General features: G+C 33.9%; 1 protein-coding gene across 1 annotated transcript in view; it reads left to right on the forward strand.

Moving 5' to 3' along the window:
* MARCHF1 (membrane associated ring-CH-type finger 1) overlaps positions 1-24,961 on the forward strand; it is a 538,948-nt gene that overhangs the window by 155,579 nt on the left and 358,408 nt on the right. Inside the window, 1 exon segment of the mRNA XM_071219163.1 lies at positions 230-306. The gene's annotated coding sequence lies outside the window, so the exon portion shown is untranslated.

Genomic DNA, 24,961 nt, shown 5'->3' on the forward strand with positions numbered 1-24,961 from the left:
AAAGTAAAACTTAAGTTGAGTCATTCATAATATGCTGAAGTATTTGGATATTTTGGAACTGTTGAGAAATTGACATAAATTCTTTCACATGAGCACTCCCAATTACATGTATAATAGTTCAAACACTATTTAGATAGGCCACAATTTGTACAAAGTGAGTTTCCTTATAGTTAATTTTTTAACATTCAGCCTTTAAGTTTATTTATTTTATTTTAATTTTCTTTTTCAGGAAATGTACCAAAGAAGAGTTCTGAGAGGATACGCTCAGTTGTCCTGCTGTGATTGAAAAAGACACTGCTGTATTTTGTAAGTTCCTCTATTCTTATTCTAATAATGAAGACTTTCTGATGCAGAAAAGCAGTTTTATTCATTTGGAATTAGAGTAGAATTTTGCTTCAATGAAAGACTTAATGGGTTTTATTTTTTCAAGCTTCCTTTCCCTAAATTTTATTTAAACTCGATGAATAATGAAAAGCAGTTCTTTTGTAGATGAATTCTCTTTCCTTCTATCTATTAGCCAATATTTGAATGGCTTGTGATAAAGACTTTATCAGTTGATGAGCTAGTTAAAGGGGCAGTGCTGTCAGTAATACTGATTTTGCTTGAGTTAATATATTGGTAATTATAATGTTCTTCATTTCAGTGAACAAATATATTCAATTTTATCTATAATAACTACCCAACGTAGTCTCATGAGGGTAACTGAATACTAACCACCTTTAGGAAACATTGATTTTACCTTGTTACTAACACTTGGATTTTACACTCAAGAATTATTATTCATATTGATGACATCTGACTTTGATGTACTAGAATATAGTAATATATTTCACATGACAGAAAACAAACAAAGGCTGCTGTGGAGAGAGTCATGAATGACATTAAATTGAATGTTTCCTGAAACTTCAAATTTATAATTCCTCTGATTATCTCAAAGTTGAGAAATTTTGCCATTTCCACATGTAGCAAACACATTTTCTCCGCTTCTGCAAACTGCTTCCTGATATGGAGGTAAAATAGTTCCTTTGACTCTGATTAGATTTCTATGCCAGACCCAGTAGATTGAGAGAATGGAGAAGATTTATTTTGACATTTGCAACTTTAAGAAAAAGTATTTTTGTATGAATTCCCCCTCTTTTCTTTTTACTTTCTATTCAGGTAGACTTCTTCCACTAAAAAATTATGTTATGTGCCCCCATAATAAATGGATGGGAAATTAACTAGATGTAAGATATACCTAAAGATCTATAATTAGTGTCACAGTAGCTATTCCAACTGCTCTTTATCAGAGGTGCTTTGTTACCATAATGGGTTTGAACTGAACTAGTGCTGAGAAGGGTAAAAGGAAGAGAACACTTAAAAGTTACAGCAGATTTTAGAAATCCATATAGGAATACAGAAGGCAAAAATCAAATAAAAAAGATCTTGACACTGGTGGAAAATCACATACAAGAAATGAGGGAAATTTTGTAAAGTAAATATTAACATATCTCATGAATGTAAAAAAGATTATGTAGAAGATTAATAAAAAACCTTCATCTTAAATTTAAATGATGTCAGAGCAATTCCATTTTTTCCAAATTATCAAGCATTCATACTGTTATTTTTCTTCATGGAAACTATGGAGTTTTCCCCTTAAACTAGTGCATTTAGTAAAAATGATCAGTTCTCTATATTTTGTTACATAAGGATTTATCTACATATGCATCTCTTAAATTCCAATTTTTATCATTATTGAACAACAGTATTAAAATGACTTTATACAATTTTATATTAATAGGAAACATTTATTGAATATTTACAATGTATCAAGCTCTCTGCATGAAAAACGGAAAAGAATTTTGGTGTTGAATAAGACTTGTGCAATTTTATCAGTGGTGAATATACATTCTCTATTAGTATTTCACAGAACTCTTCTTTTTCCCCATTACTGCATCAATCCCTATAGGTTTAAGAAATCAAATTGGGAACCATAGAGGTATTATTAAGATTTAGGTTAGTAAATGCAAATAAGATTTCTAAGAGCCAGAACAAATGTATCCTTGACTTTGGTCACGGTCCTCTTGAATACACTGAACATTATTGTCTGTTCAGACAATGAAGAATCTGGAGTTGGAGGAGGAGGTACAGGAGAGAAACAAAATTTGTGATTAAAATTTCTGAGTGCTAGTGTCTGTGATAAAAATTTAAAGGAAGTAGAATTATTCCACTTGAAGGAGAAAACAGTGAAATAACTGAACATTATTCTTCACATATATGAAGACATCTTGTAAAGATGACCAGTTCTTTATTTTGGAGTGACTAAAACCAAAACCAAACAGAATAATAATAAACCTGGACTATCATCAGTAAAGATTTTCATGCTGTGAGAATTTTTAAGCAGTAGAATAATTTCAGATAGAACTTTGAAAATCTCTTACTTTGAAATAATCTCTTAAAAACAAAGCTGATCCTATCTTGCAGAAAATGTGCCCATTTATCCAACACAAAATCTTTCAAACCTGGTTACTATTTTACATTCTGTAATAGGTCATTAGCTTTAATTAACATTGGCTTTGCATTTCTGAAACCATAAAGAGGACAAAGTTAACTGATTTATCAAAATATCTGCTCTGCTATGGTCCCAGCTGAGTAACTGTCCAGCCCCTAATGGAGAATTGACAGTTTTCTCTAAGGGTGTAAAGGATGGTCAGAGTAGGCCCTCTGTCTTTGGAATGAGGACTTCCCTGGGAGCTACACCAATGTCATCTGGCTGGAATTTATCTAAACAAATGTTTTAATGAGCACATTAAAAAAATTACAGCTTTTTGCTGTCCATTATTGATATTCCCTTCAGAGAGGATTATACTTCACTAGGTAATAGCTTTCAATAGAATTTATTTTTCTGGTATTTTAGACAATGAATGATTTCAACTCAGAAATCATTCTGTCTTCTGGCTTATAACGCTAGTTTTTTTTAATAGACTTTCTTTCCGCATAAACTCAGCAGAGATAAAATCAGCATTATATTTTTTCAAGTTTTTAAAAAAAAAATTTAAGTGATTTAATCAAATGAATATTTGTGTTATGAGCTGTGGGGAATAAAAGAAAAGTGCAAAATATCACTGGTTCTAAATTGCTATAATCTCATTGTGGAGAAAAAAATCAGTTATATAAAAATTAAATGTCGAATTAATGTCACTAAGTGATAGTGTCATGCAGTAAAAAATGCAGACTCTGTTATAGCTCTCTGTCCTCCCATGCCCATCTGAAGTCTAGTCTTCGTATGCCACGTACATAGTCAAACGTATGTAGGAAAAAAATAAAAACAATGAGTGAATAAAGTGCTCCAGTTAATCATAGAATCAGTGTAATTAAAATTGAGAAATTAAATATAGGTAAAACTTGGACACTAAAGGACTGATATCACAGATTGGAAAAAGTCTGGCTTGAATGTAGAATTTAATTAGGATGTGATGATACATTTTAGCTTTAAAGGTATTAGAAAAATATTTTTATGAAACGAATAGTGGGAAGCAAAGCCAGGTAGGTAAGCTTGGTCTAAATCCTGAAAGGTCCGAATTCCATGCTGGGTAGCCTATACTTTATTCAGTGAAATTCTCTCTTATTCATTCCTGAATAATTGATATAGGGGAAAAAGCATGGTCTCTGCTACAGAAAGCTATTCATGGTAGGCTTTCCCAACAGAGATGACAGGGACATATGTGGCCAGGCGGAAGTGGATATGGGGATAGGGCACCAGGTTGCTTGGGAATTTGGTCAGATCAATATTCAGGGCTCCATCAAACCTGAGGGAAGTAGTGATTGAGGACACAAACTGGCTAATAAGGCGGGTGAGATCAGTGTAGAAACATCGATACTGAAGTTTCTATGGCAGATGTTGTAGTTGGCCTTGTCAAGCATGAAGGCACAATCAGAGGGTCCCAGGATGGTGTGGGTGGTGAGGGTGGATTTGTGGGGCTCAACTGCAGCTATGGAAACAGCAAGGGCTGAGTAAATACAGATCTCCATCTTGGACTTCTTGGCATAATCAACAGAAAGATCATCCATCGGCAGAGAGGTGAACCCAGAATCATTACTGGAAAACCAAGAAGCCCTGAAGACCTGTGTACTGGTCAGCCAGTTTCCAAATTTGGTCCAAGACAAGGTCAATAATCTCCTTGCCAATGGTGTAGTGCTTACAAGGGACAGTTATTGGTAGCATCTTCCTTCCTATGATGAGCTGCTCAAGGTGGAAAAGTTGGTGGTAGGTGCCAGTGTGAACTTCTTCAATGACTGTGGATTCTAGGTCTACAAACACAGCCCTGGGCACATGCTGGCCAGTACCTGTTTCACTGAAGAAGGGGTGAAGGAGTCATCTACCCACCTCCTCATAATTGTCTTGTCACTTGGCACTGGCCATTGGGCTGGATGCCATGTTCCAGGCAGTAGAGCTCCCAGCAGGCACTGACCATCTGGACATCAGCCTGGACAACATGGATGGTGATGTGCTCATGTGTGGTGGCTGGTTAGCAGGCACAGGCAACAGGAGAAGACACCACTGCCCGATTACTGTCCCCAACAAGCTAACAGTTGATGTAAGCAATGCAGTCCGCTTTCTGATTATTTAGACACACAAGGAACAAACCTGAAGGACCTTAAAGGAGTAAATAGTTTGCAGCTTATTCTTTAGATAATGATCTTGAACTTAAGAGAGGAGTGTTATGGCAGACAACTCATAAGTGAGGTTTTAGGAAATATCTGAAGGACAGGAATTGTTCATTCCTGACTGAAAAAGCACCTCTATGCTGTAGATACCAGCCATTTAAAAAATAAAGATATTTTATTATAAAAGTTCATGAATTTATTCATTATGCAACCCATGAACTTATTTAGCATATATTGGTGCCTATTCTGTTTGTCACTAGAAGTTGGTGTACCCATGTGTAGAAAGAAAATTTTAGTCAGAAAGGAAATCTAAATACTTAAAAGAGCACGAAAAGAATAGGTAAGAGTTTTGTATATCTTTCTGTTAAAGATTTTGACCAAAGATCTTGAAGTTTCTATATCTCATCAACACAGTGAAATCTTAAGTTCCATTCTTAATGAGTTTAATTGATTGAAACCCCCTTGTGATAAATCTGCTGGGTAACCATGGTTTCCAAGCAGAGTGATAGAAAATGTGTGCACATTTTTCTTGCTCTTTTTAAAAAATTATGTTGTATATTAGGGAGTTATGGAAGTTTGTTATTTGGAGTAAAGCTCTTAACATCTCTAAATAAAAAAAAAGTTGACGTACAGCATAAATGGAAATGAGTAAGTGTAAATATTAGAAGTCTCTTAAAGGAAAATTCACAGTTTCCTTTCAGTTAGAGATTCATTTATAGAATAGAGATCAATAGAGCGAGCACCAGTTCCCAAAATAACAGAATTTTATCTATTATTTTTTCTCGTGCTGCAGAATGTTCCTTGCTGATTTAGCAGAGAGACAGCTGTTTCTTCATCTTTATTCACGATGACTATCGATTACATCCATGGACAGTCATAGTAGAAAATATAACAGAATTAAAAGCATTAGATTCTCCATTTTTACTGCTATATACATTTCTAATGTAATTTTAGAAACAATGTTGACAATTTTTTGAGTAATTTCTTTATTTAAAAAATATTTTTTCAGTGTGACAAACTCTAATTTGTTTTTCCAGCATAATTAACAACTATGACTTTCTATTTCATTTGTCTTAATGTTCACATTAATGAATTCACCTTTTGTGCTGCTCTGAACTGGATATTGAAAAAGGTTTTATGCATCATTGCTTTTTAATATGCCTCAGGTAATTGGTTCTGTTACAGTAGCTTATGCAATACTTACCTGAGAAAATGAGAGACACCTTTCTAAGAAATGAAGCTTACCTCAAACTGATTTTGTCTCAGTGAGTTGTTTATCAAGATGTAAGATGTTTTGACAAATATAAATTTACAGAAATTGAAAACAGTATTTTATAGCCCTGGTTGGTGTTGCTCAGTGGTTGAACACTGACCTACTAATTAAAGGGTCGCCGGTTTGATTCCCAGTCAGGGCACATGCCTGGGTTGCTTGCCAGGTCCCCAGTAGGGGGCACGCAAGAGACAACCACACATTGATATTTCTCTCCCTCTCTTTCTCCCTTCCCTTCCCCACTGTCTAAAAATAAATAAATAAAATCTTTTAACAAAGAAAACAGTATTTTATAGACAGTCTTGATTGATAGGATTGGGTTGGATTGAATTGACTAGATAGGGTTGGAGAGAAGACCCAAGCAGACCTTTTATTTATGCTGCCAATACTATTGGTTTCAAACTTTCCGTCATACTTTAAAGAAATGGTGAATCAAAGCATTGTTGATGATGACAGATACTGTGCTTTGAGGATTCTCTACAAATCCAACATTGGCTATATTTCAAATGCTAAATCTACAAAATGGAATCTTTTCTGCTTTTCAATGGTACAGAAAAATCTACATCACTAGGAGCCAATGGGGAAAAATTAGGCCATTTATGTGGACTTTTCCTATAGTTAGAGTAATTCTGTGTTTTTAGTCTAAAGGCAAATGGTTATGTGTCTAAATGTATTACTCACTAAGTTTATGGTCAGACAAGAATTAGGAAGACAGATAGCCTCAACCATTGATTGCTATTGCCACCGAAAAGTGTTTGAATTGGAAGCCAGGTAGCTAGGGTCAGGAACTCCAACATGATCCCACCATTTTGGTGTATAGAAGATAGTGCATTATGCCAAACCTTCTAACACCATGTGGTCAGTGGTAAAATTTCAGACTTGGGAATGAAACTGAAATTTAGATCTTGACTTTGATAATTTCTCATTGAGTGGCTTTGGGCTTTAGGCCAAGTACTTACTGAGTCTCCATCCAAGCGAATCTTTTGTCAAATAATGATGATTACCTTTTACCCTTTCATGGTTGTTGTGTGCTTTACATGGCACATAGTAGGTCTTTGTATATATCAGTTAGATTTTCTTCATATAATTTCATGTGTTTAACTATGCATTAAACATTATTAAATAATTAACTGAAAGGTTCTTTTTAAATATTATATGTCTTCTGACATATAACACTTGATATTTCCTAAGTAATATAGACACAAATTTTTATAGGGTCATTAATTCTCTCCTTTTCTTTATATTGGCTACTTCATGGATTTCTAGTAGTTGCTGTGTACTACATAATGTTAAAATAATCACTTTTGGTCCACATTGTCTTTGAATGATTATTAGAGGTGTCAAATTCTCTGCAAACACCTCAAGTTTGGAACATATTGTCATGCGCTGCTTGTGGTCCAAAGGGTGTTGATGTAGGTCCTTGAAATAGCTTTGCCACCAACTTCATCACCTTGGAAAACCCATTTGTTTTCTCTGGGGTGCAGCCATTTCCTACTTTATAAATTAAGAGGAATAGACTTTATAAAATATATTGCCTATTAAAAAAGTAAAAATTTGTTCATTTTACTAGCCCTTCTAACTTTCAAAGCATATTTATATGTAATCTAAGTCGATTTAATGGCCCTCTCTTTTTAAAAGATGAGGAACCTGGACAGAATGATCTGTGATGTCTCTAGTGGCAGAAGCAGAGTGAGCCAATTTTTTTCACAATGTTTACCTTCTGTTGATTATGAGGCGAATTACAAACTGATAATACTAATGATAATCTTTTTTTCCTTAAAACTATAGAAATAATTTATTTCAAAGGTGAAAATTTGACCTACATGAAGTTTAAATATAGGGAAATACTCTGATTTTTATTAAATATTTAAATTTATTTATGAAAATTTCAAATATTTATAATATTTATTCCTTCTATTCAAAAACAGCAAAAACTCTTTTGAAATTATTTGTTTCTTAGTAAAGATATGTGATTTTTAAAATGCAAGTTCTAAAGATGTATTATTTATTCCTATATATTTTAAGTTTTGATGCAATCATAAGTGAGTACTTGTTTTCCCTTGCCCCCATAAATCTTTAGTGAGGTGAAATTGCATTAACAATTGAGGTAACAACTTACATAGGTATTTAATAAATGAATGATTTTAATCCTTAGCCACTTAACACCCAAGTTGTATTTTTGGCATAAGTGGACTATCTGTTCAGTGATAAATTATATTACACTTCTTAATCAGCTGCCCCAGATGGCTTGTTCTCTGAAATTTAAGGAAAATTTGCTGATAGACTTCCTTCTCGAGCTTATACTTAGAGGTGATCACTAGTGGAGAAGAACATTTAACAGGATATTATCTTTCATTACAATTCCAACCTGCAAGCAGATCCACTTAAGAAAAAAAAAGATCTACGGGTTATCACTGAGCTAAGATATTACATCACTGATCAACATATATGCCAGGGGATTCTTCTCTTTCTGAAATAAAGTTAGCAGCAGTTGGATTTTAAAGAGATCTTGTAAGATTATTAAGGAAGAACAGAGTCATAGTATATTTTTAGGAAAATGCAAGTTTAGATCATTTTTCCCCATGTCAGGGCCCAGTGTTTGGCTACCGAAGAGGCTCCTAGCATTTACATAATCCTAGCAAGAGTGAGTAATCCAGGCTTTAGATTTTAGGAAAATGAGATTCATATTGCCCAGCTCATTTTTTCCTAAATCAGTACTTTTAAAATTATATTTAACTGGCTGTTTTCATTAAAAAGTATGCTAAAAATTTCCATATGTGTAATGAGATCTTCAGGCAACAGGCAGTAACCACATATATTCATTTTTTTAGATTATCAGTTGGATTTTTGTTTCCAGGCTTACATGCTGTTTTGTAATTATTGTTCAGTATTTTCTTTCATTCACTTCACAGATATCCTTTCCTCCTCTCAGGCCACCATCTCTCTTCCCAAAGTTAGGTGACACGATTGTAGTCCACATGCACGATAGCAAATCTTTAACAGAGACTGGGAGTTCTTGATGATAATTGACATTCCTAATTAGTATTTTCTTTTAACACCTATTAATTCCTTAAGTTTAAAAGTTCACTGTGGTTTCCTGATTAAAAACACTGGGTACGAATTTATCTGGGCTTGAATTATCGAGTCTGTCACTTTTTAGCTGTGTGGTTGCTAAGTTGAACATATGATTTTTTAATCTGTAACATAGGTAGATGAAAGAGTTCAGTGATGAAAGATGAAAGAGTTCATTGTAAAGTGCATAACTATTATGCTTCACAACTGGTGTTTATAGTAGTAAAACATGTTGAAGTTTTTGTGACTAGAAGTGAAATGTATTATATTCATGACGGATCCATGGTTACTATTGGCCATTTGTATACTCATTAAGGAAATGGTTTCATATTTGGAAACAAAAGTTTAGTTCAGAAAAATTACAGTACAGTGTATTTTTCTAATGATAATTATTTTATTAGATTCATGGCATATATCTATGGCAAATGTATTATTTTTAGCCAGTTTCATCAAATCTATGTAGTGGTCTTATATATAAAAGTATGCCCTTGTGTCTCCAACTGAATCAATACTTGAAAAGCAGAAGCATGTATAGAAAAATAAATGTTATTTTTTATCCATTCATGCTAATGATATTTAAAAAATATGTTTAGCCTTTAATAATATTATAATTCCTAAGATTTAAAATGAGCTGGCAAAACATTATTTTGGACAATTATATTTCTGGAAGTTATATCATTTGTGTTTGGTTGCCTTTCCTTTTTAGTTATTATTTTAAACCTGAATTATCAATTCCTTGTAATAATTAAATAACTTATCTGCATACAAATATTTTATAGAACTCATGGAATGAGGATTTCTTTTTTAAAAAATTTTTATTGTTATTTAATTACAGTTGTATGCCTTTTCTCCCCATCCCTCCACCCCACCCCAGCTGAACCCACCTCCCTCCCCCACCTTGGAACCAGGATTTCAAGATTCAGTTTTTTCATAATTTAATCTTTGCCTTGGCTTAATTATATTTTTTCTTATCTTACTCCTATCTAGAAAAGTGGGGAGGAATATATAATCATAATTATCTTTCATGATAGAAGAGATTTTCATGCGCCAAGACAGACTTCAGAATTGCACTACAGAATTCTTGCGGGCATATTGAAAGTAACTAAATTGGCATCTGCCTTTGAGAAATCTGTAATAGCTATACTTCACTTCAGGTGTACAAGAGTTTTATTCTTGATAACTATGTATTATTTTCCACACTCAAAACTCTTAAATTACAATATTCTTTCTTAAGTCTGTGCTTTAATGTCACTGGGAATTTAGCAAATGAAATCCTAATAAGATATGTTTAAAAGGGAACGTGCTGAAAGTATACAAAAGGGGAAGTTCTATTGTCAAGAACATAATATGACTTTTTATTAATAATTTGTACTGTTGGGTTGGAGAATCTAATCACTTGTATCTAAGTATGCAGAATTTTATTTTTTGATCGTTAACTTCATTGTGACACTGTATATCGTGAAACAAATGAGATTCTTCTAAAATACACGGTTTTGAAAAGGTTGACAATCATGTTTTACGTAAGAGCAAATTTAACTTGGACTGAATCTTTCCACTTTATTGCCTCTGCAAACGTCATACAAATAATATCTTTGGTTTTTCTGGGGATTTTAAATGAATTAGAAAACAGTATATCTTAGATTTATATGAAGACCTATATGAATATAATTGTGAAATACAAATTTAGCTCCAACTCAAATAATAGGTCCACTGAATGGAAAGCATTTCTATTGCTGGAAAAACAGTTCTGTATTTTTTGATATGTCTCATTAGATTATGTAGATGAAAGAAATATAATGAATGGAGAAACAGAGAGAAAACTTATTAAATGGTCCACAGATTAAGATTATGCAACTAAGCACTGGAAGGTAGCCAGTGACAGCATAAGAAATTTCTCTGGGCTTTAAGAGAATTCCTTCAGGAAAATATAAAGAGATGAGCATCATTTTATTAGATTTTAGTAGTTAAAAAATCATCATCAAGTTTTCTACTCACACAGAACTGTTGTTTCACTTTATCTGTTCTGGTAAAATCATCAGTGAGGTTTGTTTCTTTGACACGGCCCAAGCAATCTGGCAGAGGAAGCTGAATCTTAAAAACCGTGAAATGCAAACATGTGTCTCCTAGTTAAAACACTGAAAAAATGTTGCTTACTCTGCAATATTCCTTACCAAATTTTGGAAGTCTACACATCTGTAATTCATACAAAACAGTAGAATAGCAAATTATAAGCTCTTCATTTTGGAGGTTGGCAAATTTAGAATTCATATAAAATACGAGCTTAGAATAACAAATAATAATTGCTTATTTTACCAAACTTGTGCAAGAGCAATTACATTTCTATAATTAAATTATTTTCCAAGTTAAAAAGTATTTTTTATCTAAAGTATGAAAATTCTTATCTCTTCCTTATTTAAAAACCTTATCTGAAATATGGAAATTCAATTCAATTTAATTCACTGAATGGTTATTGTATACCTTTATATCCAACAAAGGAATTAGTACAATTGGGTAAAATAATGTACAATAATCCATGATCTAATCCCTTGCATAAATTATACTAAATTACAGTTCCTAAATCAAGTTTAATATTTGTAGAACAGAAATCCTTTATTCTAGAAAATTTAGCAGGAGAGCAAATGGAATTTCAACTTCACTTACTAGCTGTATGAGCAGGATAATTTCCTGGTCATACTTCAGTTTCTTCACCTCTGAAATGGTATAAGTCATACCTCCCTGATGAAGGAATGAGGATGCAATGAGGTAAGCACACCGAAGTATCTAAGTAATCCTTAGTCGTTGGTAAATGCTCAATGATTTTTAGGGGACCCACACTGAGAGGTCTTTTACTGTATGAGGCTAATGGAGAATATATCAAAAAACCAAACAGGATTAAAAAAATAAGACCCCAAATCACATTTCAAGGTTGAAATAATCTACAAGAATTATGGCTAATGGAAAAAGAAAGTAAATATACTACAAAAGATTTGTATAATTGCCTCTCTTTTTGTGCCTTTGGGTTTTTTATTGAGGTGCTGAAAATTGTTTTTAGGGCTCCTTTTTAGATCCATTCTTCTGTGGAAGTGTGGAACCAGATTTTTAAAAATGTGACTGAAGCCGAGTTGGGTGGTGCTAGAATTTCACATTAAGGCCCCCAGAAACTTTTGCTCACTTCGGTTATCCCTCTGTGATCTAACCAAGAGCCTGCCATCTGAACCACTGGATGCAGCTTAGAGTTGGGGTGGATGCTGTGAAATACACTGTTGTTTCACTTAAACAACCACCAGCAGCAACAACAGTATGTACTTTTTGGAGCAATCTTTTTGCCTATTAAATCTATACTGTTTTTGCAGAAGGTGAAGGTGTTACCTTTGTCTAGCTGTTGCCACTTCCCTTATGCCCTTGGTACCAATGCCGTGCTGCCCCTTTGTGAGCCAGGAATGGGGCCATCACACCAGCTAGCACCCCCAAAAAGCCCCTTTATAAAACATATGACAAGATGAGTCATTATTATATTAATTTAATTTTGTATGAGAGTTGGTCCAAGAGAAAAACAGCTTATTATTATAAACAAAACAAAAACCAACAAAAAAAGCCTTTCAGCAATTTTTAAATTTCTTCCATATCCAACCTCATTTAACTCTATTTTCCACCATGTAAAAATCATAGTGAAGAGTTTGTCATTTCTCCGCTCACCTGAGTTCCTTCCTCCTTCACTTTTCTGAGAAGATGCAGTGGAAGCATCACCTTGGTGACTTATTTTGTCCTCTTACACTCTAAGTTTAAGCCCTCTTATAAACATTATAATACCCTATATTATATTACCCTTATAATATAGGATAACAGAAATGCCATATGCTGCAGGTGCCGGAAGAAAGGGAGGAAGTAAAATAGATGGGAGACCTTCCCTATCAAAACCACCATTTACATATCTTTTCTAGAAAAATATAGGAAGGGCATTTCAATATGTAAGAAGAGCTTTGAGATTTGAGATGCAGGGCAGCATAAGGGCAAGAGTTTTTAATGTCATTGCTAATTTAAGTGCTCCACATGGCTGGTGCTGATTTGTAGTAGTGATTTGTAAGGATGTGCCTCATTACCATCCTGTTTCTCCTCAGCTTAAAATGGATTGCAAGTCAGGATGAGGGCACCAAATTTGGCTAATTTCAGATGATCACATTGCTTGCTTCATGGGTTTGAAAATGAGAGACAATTTATAAATTGATCTACTTTTCACACATATATTTCTTTGCCATTATTCTGAACAAATGAAAGAGAGATTATGGTGCCAGGTACTTCGTGCTTTTGTAGATTAAAATAATTTTCTAAGTTGAGGCACATATAATGTTGTATGTATGCTTTCTAGGAAACACATGAATCTTTTTAATGAAGTAAAAATTTTACTATTCTTTTGCTTCCTTAAAAAATTATTGTAAAATTGACATCTTCTAGATTATATACTAACTCAAAGACGTGTGGAAGACCAAATTTGGGAGGGGGCAGATAAGAAGTACCAAAAAGGTCTTTTATCTGTTGCTTCATTTCTTATTATGCAAATTTTTTTGCAAACTATGTAATGGGGTCTGTAAATTAATATATTTATGCTGATGGCAATGAGAAATGTAGCATCTGTCCCTAGCGCTTTTGAGAACAATTTGCTTGACTAATACATAATTTCATGCCTTGTGAAAAAAAGAGAAACTCCTGATTGTTGAAGGTGAAATGAGAAGACAGGCTTCACTGGAGAAAAACAAACTTGTGTCCTTGGAGAATTGGACATTTACAGGGATTGTGCATGTGTGCATATGAGGAAGAATAGGCTTTGGGGAAAGGAGCCTCCTGGGGCTGTTTTCATTATATGGAAACAGACAGGAATAAGTTGCCTCGCACTGTTGGCAAGGTAGTCGAGATGACATGCACAGGACTAGTCAGCAGACCTGTGCACATTTGCCAGCCAGATGGTGTGAGACAGCTTATTAGCACCGTCTTCTTAGATGATGTGTTCATTAGTTTTCTTAATCAAGAAGATGATTCTTCTAGTATAGCTGCAGTGGAGCCATGGATAAAATGCACCCATACTGGGAAAAACCAAAGACTAAATATGTGTGTAAGTGAAGGTGTCAGTGACCCAATGTCCAAGTAGCTCCTGAGGAGAGAGAAGGACCCAAGATCGGATTTCTGCATTGTTTTGTGTGTGAATCTGTGTGTATGTGTTTGTGTGTGTTTTAATGACTTCCAAGCCATGCTAGGAAACCTCGGTCACATGAAGAGCACTTTTTCCTCTTTGCCACTAAACAAGAGGAGACCCTGTGCCATGCTGTTCAGTGCTGAGTAGAGGAGCACTCACAGAATAGTTTATGTCCTGTATTGCCCCAGCGATCCCGGGAGGCTGAGAAGGTTCTCTTTCTTGGTGGGCTCAGTTTCTATCCTTGATCAAGGAAGAGGGGTATTATTTTTTAATTTAGGAACTTGTCAGAAAAAAAAATCTTATTTTACAAAAACCTTCCTTGACTAAGTTGTTCCAGTGATTACATATTAAAACAGTGTTATTTCCCATAACAAATTTAAATAAAATTGGTAAATAAAATATACTAGCATAATTACATTTGTGTGCTATTTTGAAATCAGAAACATACCTGGTTTTGATGTTTTAATATGTAAATAATACTTCTCAACTTCAGGACATTTATCCAGTATGGCATTCTTAAATCATGATTTGCAAAACTTACCAGTAATAACTGGTTGACCTTTGTCCAGCAACTTTTATTTTACTTTTTCTCAATCTAACTGCAGTTATTGAAAGTGAGCCACCTTCACAGCCCCAAAGCAGGAGCCTGCGATTATACTGGGTTGGCTAAACAGTTCATTTGTTTTTTTCCATATGATGGCTCTAGTAACACTTAATTGTCTTTACCTTCATATGAAACAATTTTGTGAGATTGTATTGTGACAGCTGTCATGTCCGTGTGTGTTTAATAAAGCTTATCAAAATTGGTGAATTTTTATGTAGCCATTTTAATATTGAAGATGGAGGAACATAAACAGCATTTTTGGCATATTATGCTTTATTTTTTCAAGAAGGGTAAAAATGCAGCTGAAAAGCAAAGAAGGATCTGTGCAGTGTGTGGAGAAGGTGCTGTGACTGATTGAATGTGTCAAAGGTGGTTTGAGACGTTTCATGCTGGTGATTTCTCACCGGACAACGCTCCATAGTCGGGTAGAACAGTTGAAGTTGAAAGCGATCAAATTGAGACATTCATTGAGAACAGTCAACATTCTACCATGCGGGAGATAGCTGACAAAGTATCCAAATCAATACAGTTATTGGTGAAAATGAAAAATGTCTTTCATTTTACAGAAAAGACTAAATGGGCTTTTTGGCCAACCCAACACTAGGATATGAATATTAAGCTATAGCTTATTGTGAGGTAGCAATGTGGCAGACTGCTGCACTGATATTAATATTTTTTGTTTATAATGCTATTCACTCTTTCCTTAATAAATTTGTAATATTAATATTATGGAAATATGCTACTTAAAGTGTTTCTAGTACTTTTTTAAGTGTAATGAAATTTTATTTTAATAATGTTCAAATTATGACTACTGAAAAGTAGATATACAAAAACAGAAAAGTAGATAAAATTGACCAAAAAGAAAAGACATAGTAATTCTTTTACAAAGGAGTGTAAATTATTAGCAAAGTTTTTAGACTAAAGATTCATTTATTTGCTGGAGTGGAAGTTATATGAAGTCTTTTTTTAAAAAAATTTTTTATTGTTATTCAATTACAGTTGTGTGCCTTTTCTCCCCATCCCTCCACCCCACCCCATCCACACCCCCCTCCCTCCCCCACCTCCACCCTCCCCCTTCATTTTGTCCATGTGTCCTTTATAGTAGTTCCTGTAATCCCCTCTCCTCACTGTCCCCTCCCCACTCCCCCTTATCCATTGTTAGATTGTTCTTAATTTCAATGTCTCTGGTTATATTTTGTTTCCTTTTTTTTTTCTACTTATTATGTTCCAGTTAAAGGTGAGATCATATGAAGTCTTAAATTTACTGTCTATCCTTAGGTATCCATTTAATCATGAAGTCTACTAAAAATAAGAAAACATGTTGTCTAGCAAAATGTAATAGAGTAAAAAAAAACTTGCTCAAGTTTATGAACGTTGTAAAGAATGGAGTTTTTATAAAAGTCCTGGTTTTGGCAATCACTACAATTACTGATTGCTCGTTGTAAACAAGTATGATCATAGTGATCCTTTCCATTCTCAATTTTCAGTTCGCTTTTGTTCAGTAACTTTTCCCCTGTCTTTCTTAAAATCCTGTAGTGGCCTTTCAGAAACTGTAGAACCATATTTTTTGGACAAATACACAAGGAGAAAATACCATATGGAACACACAGTGTTAATATCATAGTACAAATATATTTTACAATGGAGGAAGAAGCAAATACATAATGAAGTAGGAACATAGATGAAAATACTAACTAGCAAATACAGGGGAAGAAATGAAAAAAGGCTCAAATGAATAAAAAGATGCTCAACCTCCTAAAAATTTACAGGAATGCATATTTAAGTAATAATGTGATACAATTTCCCATCCATCAAATTAGCAAGGGTTTTCAGAAAACAGATCCATATATTGGGTGGTGGAATTGGTAATGTGATTTCTCAATGTGGGCACAGAATTTTTTAAAGCAGATATATATCTTAATAAAGGAGGTAACATAGCCATGTCCAAACTGCTTTTTAGCCAATCCTGGTATTTTTAACTTCATGTATAATATTCATGTCTAGAATTCCTATATAGTTCTTTTTTTAAAATGCTGGGTTATTTCTCACAGTTTCTGTTAAGTCATGCTATTCTGAATATTGTCTGTTATTTTTTTGAACACAGTAAGCATGGTTGTTTTTGATTATTTCTTTGAATTCTAATATTGAATGTATTTGCAAGGTTTTGTTCTGCTTTTTGTTTCCTCTAAGTAGTTATTTATGGTTTTTTATTTATGATGTACTCAACTCTTTTTTTCTTATGAGCTGCTATTTTTTTATTTTAAAGAAAGTTATTAGTTGGAATTCCATGACTCTTAAGATGAAAGTTGTCTTTATTCATAGAAATATTTGATTTTCCTCTGTCAAGCACCTAAGTCACTTACTATGGCCTCTGAGTATCCACCCCCGACCTTGAGGGCTCACGCTGGCTTCTAATACTCTCTTTAACTCCCTGTCCATATATTAGAACAAAAGCATATGCAGCATGGTAATTATAATTAATTATACTGTGTTGTATATTTAAAAGTGGTTAAGAGAGATTTTAGAAGTTTTCACTATATACAAAAAAGTAACTCTGTGAGGTGATGGATGTGTTAACTATTTGATAGTCACTTTGCAATATATACATATTTTAAAAAGCTTAAATTCAGTCAGTTGGCAAATGCTCTCAGGACAAAATGAAGTTCTGGATTCCAGTTAATCTTCTGGGTTCAACTATCACTTAAACTTTGTCTTAGATGCCAGTATCCTGTGTTGTTTTGTGTTGTGTAACAATGATAATACTTCACGGATCTACAAAAGTAAGCATATATTGCCCTGGCTGGACAGGTGAGTTGGTTGGAGCATCCTCTCAAAACACCAAGGTTGTGGGTTCCATCCCTGGTCAGGGCACCCACAAGAATCAACCAATGAATGCATAAATAAGTGGAACAACAAATCATTTCTCTCTCTCTTTCCTTCTCTCCTTCTTCCTCCCCTTTCCTCTCTCTTTCTAAAATCATTTTTTTTAAAGCACGCGTATATTACTCATGTTTTTGTGGTGATCTCAGGAAGGCAGCTCTGAGGATCTTGGTGGGGCTTGTTTCACTGTGCAGGAAATGCCTCAGCTGGCCTGACTGGTGTGATCTGATGCTGCTTTTCATGGTTCTTTCTCTCTCCCTGGGACTAAATAGGGCTAGCCTGGCTATGTCCCTCTCGTGGCTATGACATAGGATAGGAGTGAGAAAATCAACACACATAAGCATCTTTCAAGCTCCTGCTTGCAACATGCTTGCCAACATCCTATTGGTCCAAAGCAAGCCACATGATGACACCAGAGGCAGAGTGGGAGGTCACAACATGAGAAAGGGGGTGGGCACACTTTGGGTTGAAAAATGGGGCTATTTTTCTTATTATTGACACTATTACAGATGTCCCCCATTTCCCCCCTTCCCCCTCCATTAAGCACCCCCCCTTCACCACATTGTTGTCTGTGTCAGTAGTTTCTTACTCTCTTATCAGTTCTGTGATGCTATTAAGCAGTGTACTGTTTTTATAATTACCTAATATTTTTTCTGTTTTCTTTGGTGAAGCTGGTTTAAATACAATAGCCCAGGAGAACATAGGCTGTTTTTATTGATTTATTTTTAAAATTTCTATAATTACTTATTTGTTTTAACATTTGAGGCAGGTGTATGTATGTGTGTGTATATGTGTGTGTACACATATGTAAACACACACACGTGTGGAACATACATAATATTACTGTTACAAATGGGTGAATTGGTTTGACCAAACATTAATGTAAAAGAAGGTGGCATTTGTTTTATTGTTATTATTAGTTAAAAGATTAATTTTTCTTTAAATAATCAAATATGTAGATTTATAAATGGAAGAAAATGTGAGCCATACTTCACTAAACATCCAGAAGAAACCACTTAAGGTAGATGTTTTAAAACCAATGAGATAGTTCCATTTATAATATATATAACCTGTTTTCATTTCACTTCAAAATATACTGAGGAGAATTTTTCATGCCTATAAATATACCTCTATTAAGTAATTTTTAAAGACAGCTTGCTTTTATTTTATTATTCACTGCAATTTATTCATCCAAGTACTTATTTTTAGACTGGTTGGCTCTTTTTTCCATATCATAACTAATGCAGCAATGAATATTCATGTAGATTTTTATGTTTTTTATATTAATTTCTCTAGGATAAACTCCCAAGTTAAATTGAATTGATTAAAGTTTATACCCATTTTCAGGGATATTGTACACATTTTTATATTTGCCTCTAGAAAGGTTGTTTACCTGTTGCATCCTCTAGAAGTGGGCGAAAGCCACTCGAGGGAGAATGAACAGAGGATATTTATTCGAGACTTGCTGTATCAAGGAGTCGGTCCCCAGCACTGGCACTCGGCAGAAACGTAGAGGCGGTCAGGTGAGAGGGACAGCTTTATCATGAAAGAGAGGGGAGGCTTCAGGTATGCTTGAGTTGGAGCTTATTGGTGTGGGAAACTGGAGGCAGCCTCACTAGAAGCAGTGCATCTTATGTGATTGGTTTGGGAGCGTATTTGGTATCTCTGGTTGGTCCTGAGTTGGAAGCAAAAAGAAAAAAGAAAAAAAAAAAGCTTGAAAAATTTTGATCAAGTCTTGAGTATGCTGGGCCAATTGCTGTTAGAGGTTTGGCTTTTTGGCCTGGTCATAGTTTGGGTCCCTGGACTTGTGATGTCGATCAGAATTCTTTTGCCATATACAGTCTGGCTATTGTTATCTGTATAGTCAGTCTGTCAATACTGAAGGAACTATCTAAGAACTAAATGCTCAGTTTGCATTCTGGTTTTATTTAGTTTGGCTATTTTCTCGCACTGTCATGGTGGAAGAAGTTATGGAGCTTTTTGCATTTTCTTTTATAAGGACACTAATCCCATTCATGAGGGCTCCAGCCTAGTGACCTAAATCACCCCCCAAAGGCTCTACCTACTAATACTATCAGGTAAGGGGTTGTGTTTAAACATATGGATTTTGGGAGTGCACAACACTCACTGTAGCAGTGATGATGTGCGAATTTTGGGCTGATATTGAGACTCCCATGTTCTGTCCCTAATGTGTGCATGTCCAAGCTCATCAACCTATTTGTAAATTCAACTCATAAATTAGAATGTACTCATAATGTCTGCACAAGTCACAGTACATCAGAGAAACTTTATTTCTGACTCTGTTTAGATTCCCTTTTCTCTTTCTAGAATTCTCTCTCCATTTCTATGTGAATTCTATAGTTCTTCAAAACTCACTTTCATCTTCAACGTTAAGATCAGTTACCATCAGATTCTCTCCTATGAATTCTTACTGTACTTCATATCACTTTACTAATTTGTAACATCTGCCTATTTTTCCCAACTATCTTCTTTTGCCAGTTTAATAAAAAGCACTAATAAATATTTTTACTGGAGAAAATTCCTTAATTTTAGGGTTTTAGTGCTCCCATTTTTGTAAATGAATAATGCTTTCAGTTTCCTTTCAGAGAGATGAGAATGAGAATGTTTAAAAATTATCTGTGTCTAGAGAAAGCATTATATAGTGAATAATAATACTGGTAGAAAACATGAATAAACATTGGGAAGTGATAAAGCTTTCATATTTTTTGTAGCAAAAAAGTTGGACCAATATCAGCAGTTTCTGTGTTATTCTTACTGCCTATCTCCTATGATGTATCAAATACGGAAGGAGTCATGTTTTTTCCCGTCAGAAATCACTTTCTCTTCCAGAATTTGATTAGCTCAAAGTGCAGAGCAAAGCTGCTTTTATTACTTCCCTCTCTAGTTTCTGTGCGTTTCAGAAAAAGTCTACAGATGCATCATCATGTTGTCGCCATTGGAGTTATCTATTTGATATGAATTTCACTTTCTTGCGGCCCTAAAAAATCATAAAATATGCAATGAAACATTTCTATTTTAGATCGTAGTGGGGTAGTTGGGAAGAAGGAAATGTAAAGTTTTATTTCATATAGTGTATACTTACAGTTGGTGCCAGAAACCCACAGCAGGGTGAGAAATTTTGAAAGCAAGTTTACCACCAGGAAGCTGTGTGTTGTTGGTAGCAACCCGCGGAGATGTCTTACAGAAGGAAATAAGAGCAGCAAAGCATCTCAAAGGAACAAAACAGAACTTTAAATATTTATTGTAATGAGTTAGTTTAATTTGGGGGAACAGCATTGTCTGTGTTTGCTTTACAAATATTAATTTCTAAAAGTATATTGTATAAAATACAACCTTTTATTAAATGCAAATGCAATTAACAAACATAGCTTTATTCCTTGATGGACAAAAATACTTCATACTTTTAAAATATTTAATAGTTTCTTAATATTTAAAAATACTGTTTTTATTTTTTTAATGGATTTTTTTTTAATTGTTGTTCAAGTACAGTTGTTTCCATTTTCCCTTAATCCCTATTAGTTTTGTTTTGAAATAAAGTCTGGAGATACCGTAAGTTTTTCATTACAGTTTTTATTTCTGAAACTATGTAGTTTATACCCAAAACTCAAATGCTAGAAAAGAATAATGCCTTTTTTTCTTATTTCTTTTACATTTGAAAAATGCTGCTAAATGCTTTCTGGGATACTTATGATAGTTATTATTTTTATAAACTAATATTACCAGATACAAAAGAACTAAGAAGTTTCACTCTGAAAGAGAGATAAAATGGTGCTCATTTACTACTACTTTTCAAAATTTGAATAGTGATGTTTATAACTCAAACATCAAGGTCAAAGTGGGTTTTTTTACTTTTAAAATATCTTTTATTATTTTTAATCTACAAAAGTAATACATGTTTATGATAACAACTTTGAATAATACAGCAATACAGAAACTTCTTAAAAGTTGCTTGTGATCCCTTTGTTCAGAGATAATAATTATTAAACACGATTACACCAAAGCAGATTCTTATATTACATAATTGAAGCAGATTCTTATATTACATCACTGAGTATTTTAAAAGAATGGATTAGGGCCCTTAGCTCGGCATGAACAGGGCTTTGTGACTCTGCCTGCATTGCAGGTATTTGATTGCTTATTAATGTATAAAAACAGAGTTCACTTTGCTCTCTTTAAAAATCCTTCCAAATGAATAATTCCCTGCTATAGAATTAGAATAACATGTAATTAGTCATCTACACCTGGATACTTTGGGAAGTGAAATTAGCTCTAACTGGATATGATGCCGAACCAACTGAAGCAAATGAGGAACATTCCATTCTGGGTTCAAATGTGGACACAAATCAGAATACATGGTCGCCCTACAAAGAATACACATTGAACCCTTCCTCACATTCCCCAGCGCATCAGGTTTTGAAATGAACCCCTTCTTGGTTTCATTTGCATGTATACTTTCTAGTACGGTTCTAGATAGGACCTCTTTAAATAAATTCACGAGTATCACCTCAGACCTCTGGGGGGAAATGCTCTGCGCACCTTCCATAGGCTACATAAATACTGGATTTTATTAAAGGCCTCTATTTGTCACTTAGTATCATATTTAACATTAAATGTCGTGACACAAAGTTATTTTAAAACAGGTAGTCTACATGTTTTGAAGTGGTGTTTCCTACAACTCAGTGTCTCTGGCTGTACTGCTATTGAAAATGCAAAAGTGCAGTTTGAAATTTTAAGAAAAATATTTGGATCGTAAGAGTTTAAAAACCTGAAACATTGAAACACAATGAAAAAGGCCATTTAACTTTTGTTGAAAGTGAGAGAGATAAACAGGAGCTAAGCTTGCTGCATCAGGCTGGAGAACAGCGTGGTCACAGAGGACAACATTGAGCTACTGTAGTACAAATTTAGTTGCACTTTTCTTTCCCGTTGAGAAGACTTCAATAGAAATATTGCAAAATGAGTTCAAGTTCTGGAGGGCATCTCCATCCTAAGGCACTGAAATAGGTTTCAACAATGAATCAGTTATTCATATTCAGGAAAATAGAATGAATCAGAGTCCATCAGACATGATAAAAGACTAAAATGATTAAAGTGGGGAAATTGGAATTCAGGAGCAAAGTACCCAATAACACGACAGTTTACACACATCAAATCAGAATGTGTTGCATGAATAAAAAGATAAAATATATGGTTTAGGAGAAATTTAGAGAAGAATATCTCCTCTGGTGCTTATGAAAATCCATTTCATTCTTAGGAAATTACAACTATTAGAAAGCTCTTATTTACATTGAATGGAAATTTATCTTTTTTGTGGCTATTTTGGTTTTTTTTCCTTGAGGGCTATTTAGAACCTTTTTTTCTAAATGAAATCTGTTCAATTATTTGAGAGCACTCAGGATTGTTCCCACTTTGTCCTAATAAAAATTATCACTTTTTTCAATTATTTATCAAATGACATATTTCTGCATTTTATGCAATATTTCTTGCTACTCGTTGGTCACAAAATATTTTCATACAAGTTATCACATCTTATTCTGGGACTACAAATAAAGTACAAATTATGAGATCAAAATTAGAATCATATATAATTACTATTTCTTTATCTGAGGCTCTATTTCCTGTTGATATAGCTTGAAAGCATACCAGAAAGTTATTCTTTAATATCACTTTAAATTCTGCAATACATTTTTTAGTATATATTTATTTTAAACCACTGTTTATATTACTTGTTAAGGTTAATGGGCAAGTCCTTAGCTAAATTCTTATAATTTTTATATTATATTGCATTGGTCAAAAAGTCTGCTTCAGCTTTTTTCCCATAAAATAAAAGATACATTTTTCACTTTCACAAATAACTTTATTGATTTGTATATTTTGAGTATGTCAGCTATCTCCCGCTATTGGCTGCTGGTGGGTAGAAACCAGGGGCACTGCTAAACATCTTCCAATGCATAAGACAGCCCCACAGCAAAGAAGTATTTGGCCAAAATGTCAATACTACCAAGAAACTTCACAAACCACTTTTGACACATTTGATCAGTCACAGTACCTTCTCCATACGCTATACAAATCTTTTTTTGTGTTTCAGTTGCATTTGTACCTTTCTTAAAATAATAAGGCATAATATGCCAAAAGTGTTATTTATCTTCTTCCATCTTCAATATTAAAAATGGCTGCACAAAAATTCACCAATTTTGATTTTTTTAAATGCATGCTGCTGACAGCTGTCACAATATAGTCTAACAAAATTGTTTCAAATGAATTGGAAGACAACTAAGCACTACTAGAGCCATTGTATGGAAAAACTAAAACATTTTGGCCAACCCAATACTTAGCAATCTAGTTTCAAAATATGGATAACTGGGAAAAAGAGGGCCATATTTGATTTTAAAAACCCTAATTTTTTGTACAAAAACTATAGTCAGAGTGTGACCAAGAAACAAAGCTAAAAATCACTTGATTTTGCAAATTGACTTATAGACTAAATAATCTAATTTACTTTAGACAAAATTTTCATTCTACATGTGAGAAAACTGAGATACAAAGAGGATGAAAAGCTTGACAATGTTTACATGAATGCTAAGTGGCAGGTCTGACAGTCAAATAAATGGTTATTTTTACCTACCTCCGATTTACGAACTTACTCCAAAAGTATTTTGTTTGCTCAGTACATCTTTGTGAAAAATAGTAAGGTCAAATTTTATCATCAAATTTTTATTACTTTTAAACAAGTGTACAGTTGTTAATCACCAGGTGATGCAAATTTGTGAGTTTTACATAATATGATAACATAGATTCCTATGATTGAAATTAAGAAAAATATACCGACCATCATGATTTTGGACATTTGCATTTATTTACATCAGGTTAATCTTAATTGGAAACATAGTACAACAAAGCTTACATGTTGTTTAATTTTATTTTCATTGCTAAGCTTGATGATATATAAAAGCTGCGATGCCTCTTACAAAGACCAGTTTTTGTGAATAAATTCATATGATGACAAGAAAGCTGAAGGAGCATATTTTATTTATTCATCCTGAAAATATATCCATCATGTGGCATTGTTTTATGAGAAGCATCAATTTGAAAAGACCAGAACTTTATCAAAATGTGAATTTGTCTCAACACAAATGCCTGGTTTTAAAGCATCCTACAGATTTGCCTATCCCATTGCTACGAGAAAGAATGCATACACATCAGAAAGCTCTTGGTGGAGCCATGTGCCCTGGAAATGTCAGGATGGTTTATGAGGAAGCACACTGAAACAATGCTTCTG

Source organism: Desmodus rotundus, chromosome 9 (assembly GCF_022682495.2).
Source record: "Desmodus rotundus isolate HL8 chromosome 9, HLdesRot8A.1, whole genome shotgun sequence".
In the NCBI taxonomy this organism is placed as follows: domain Eukaryota; kingdom Metazoa; phylum Chordata; class Mammalia; order Chiroptera; family Phyllostomidae; genus Desmodus; species Desmodus rotundus.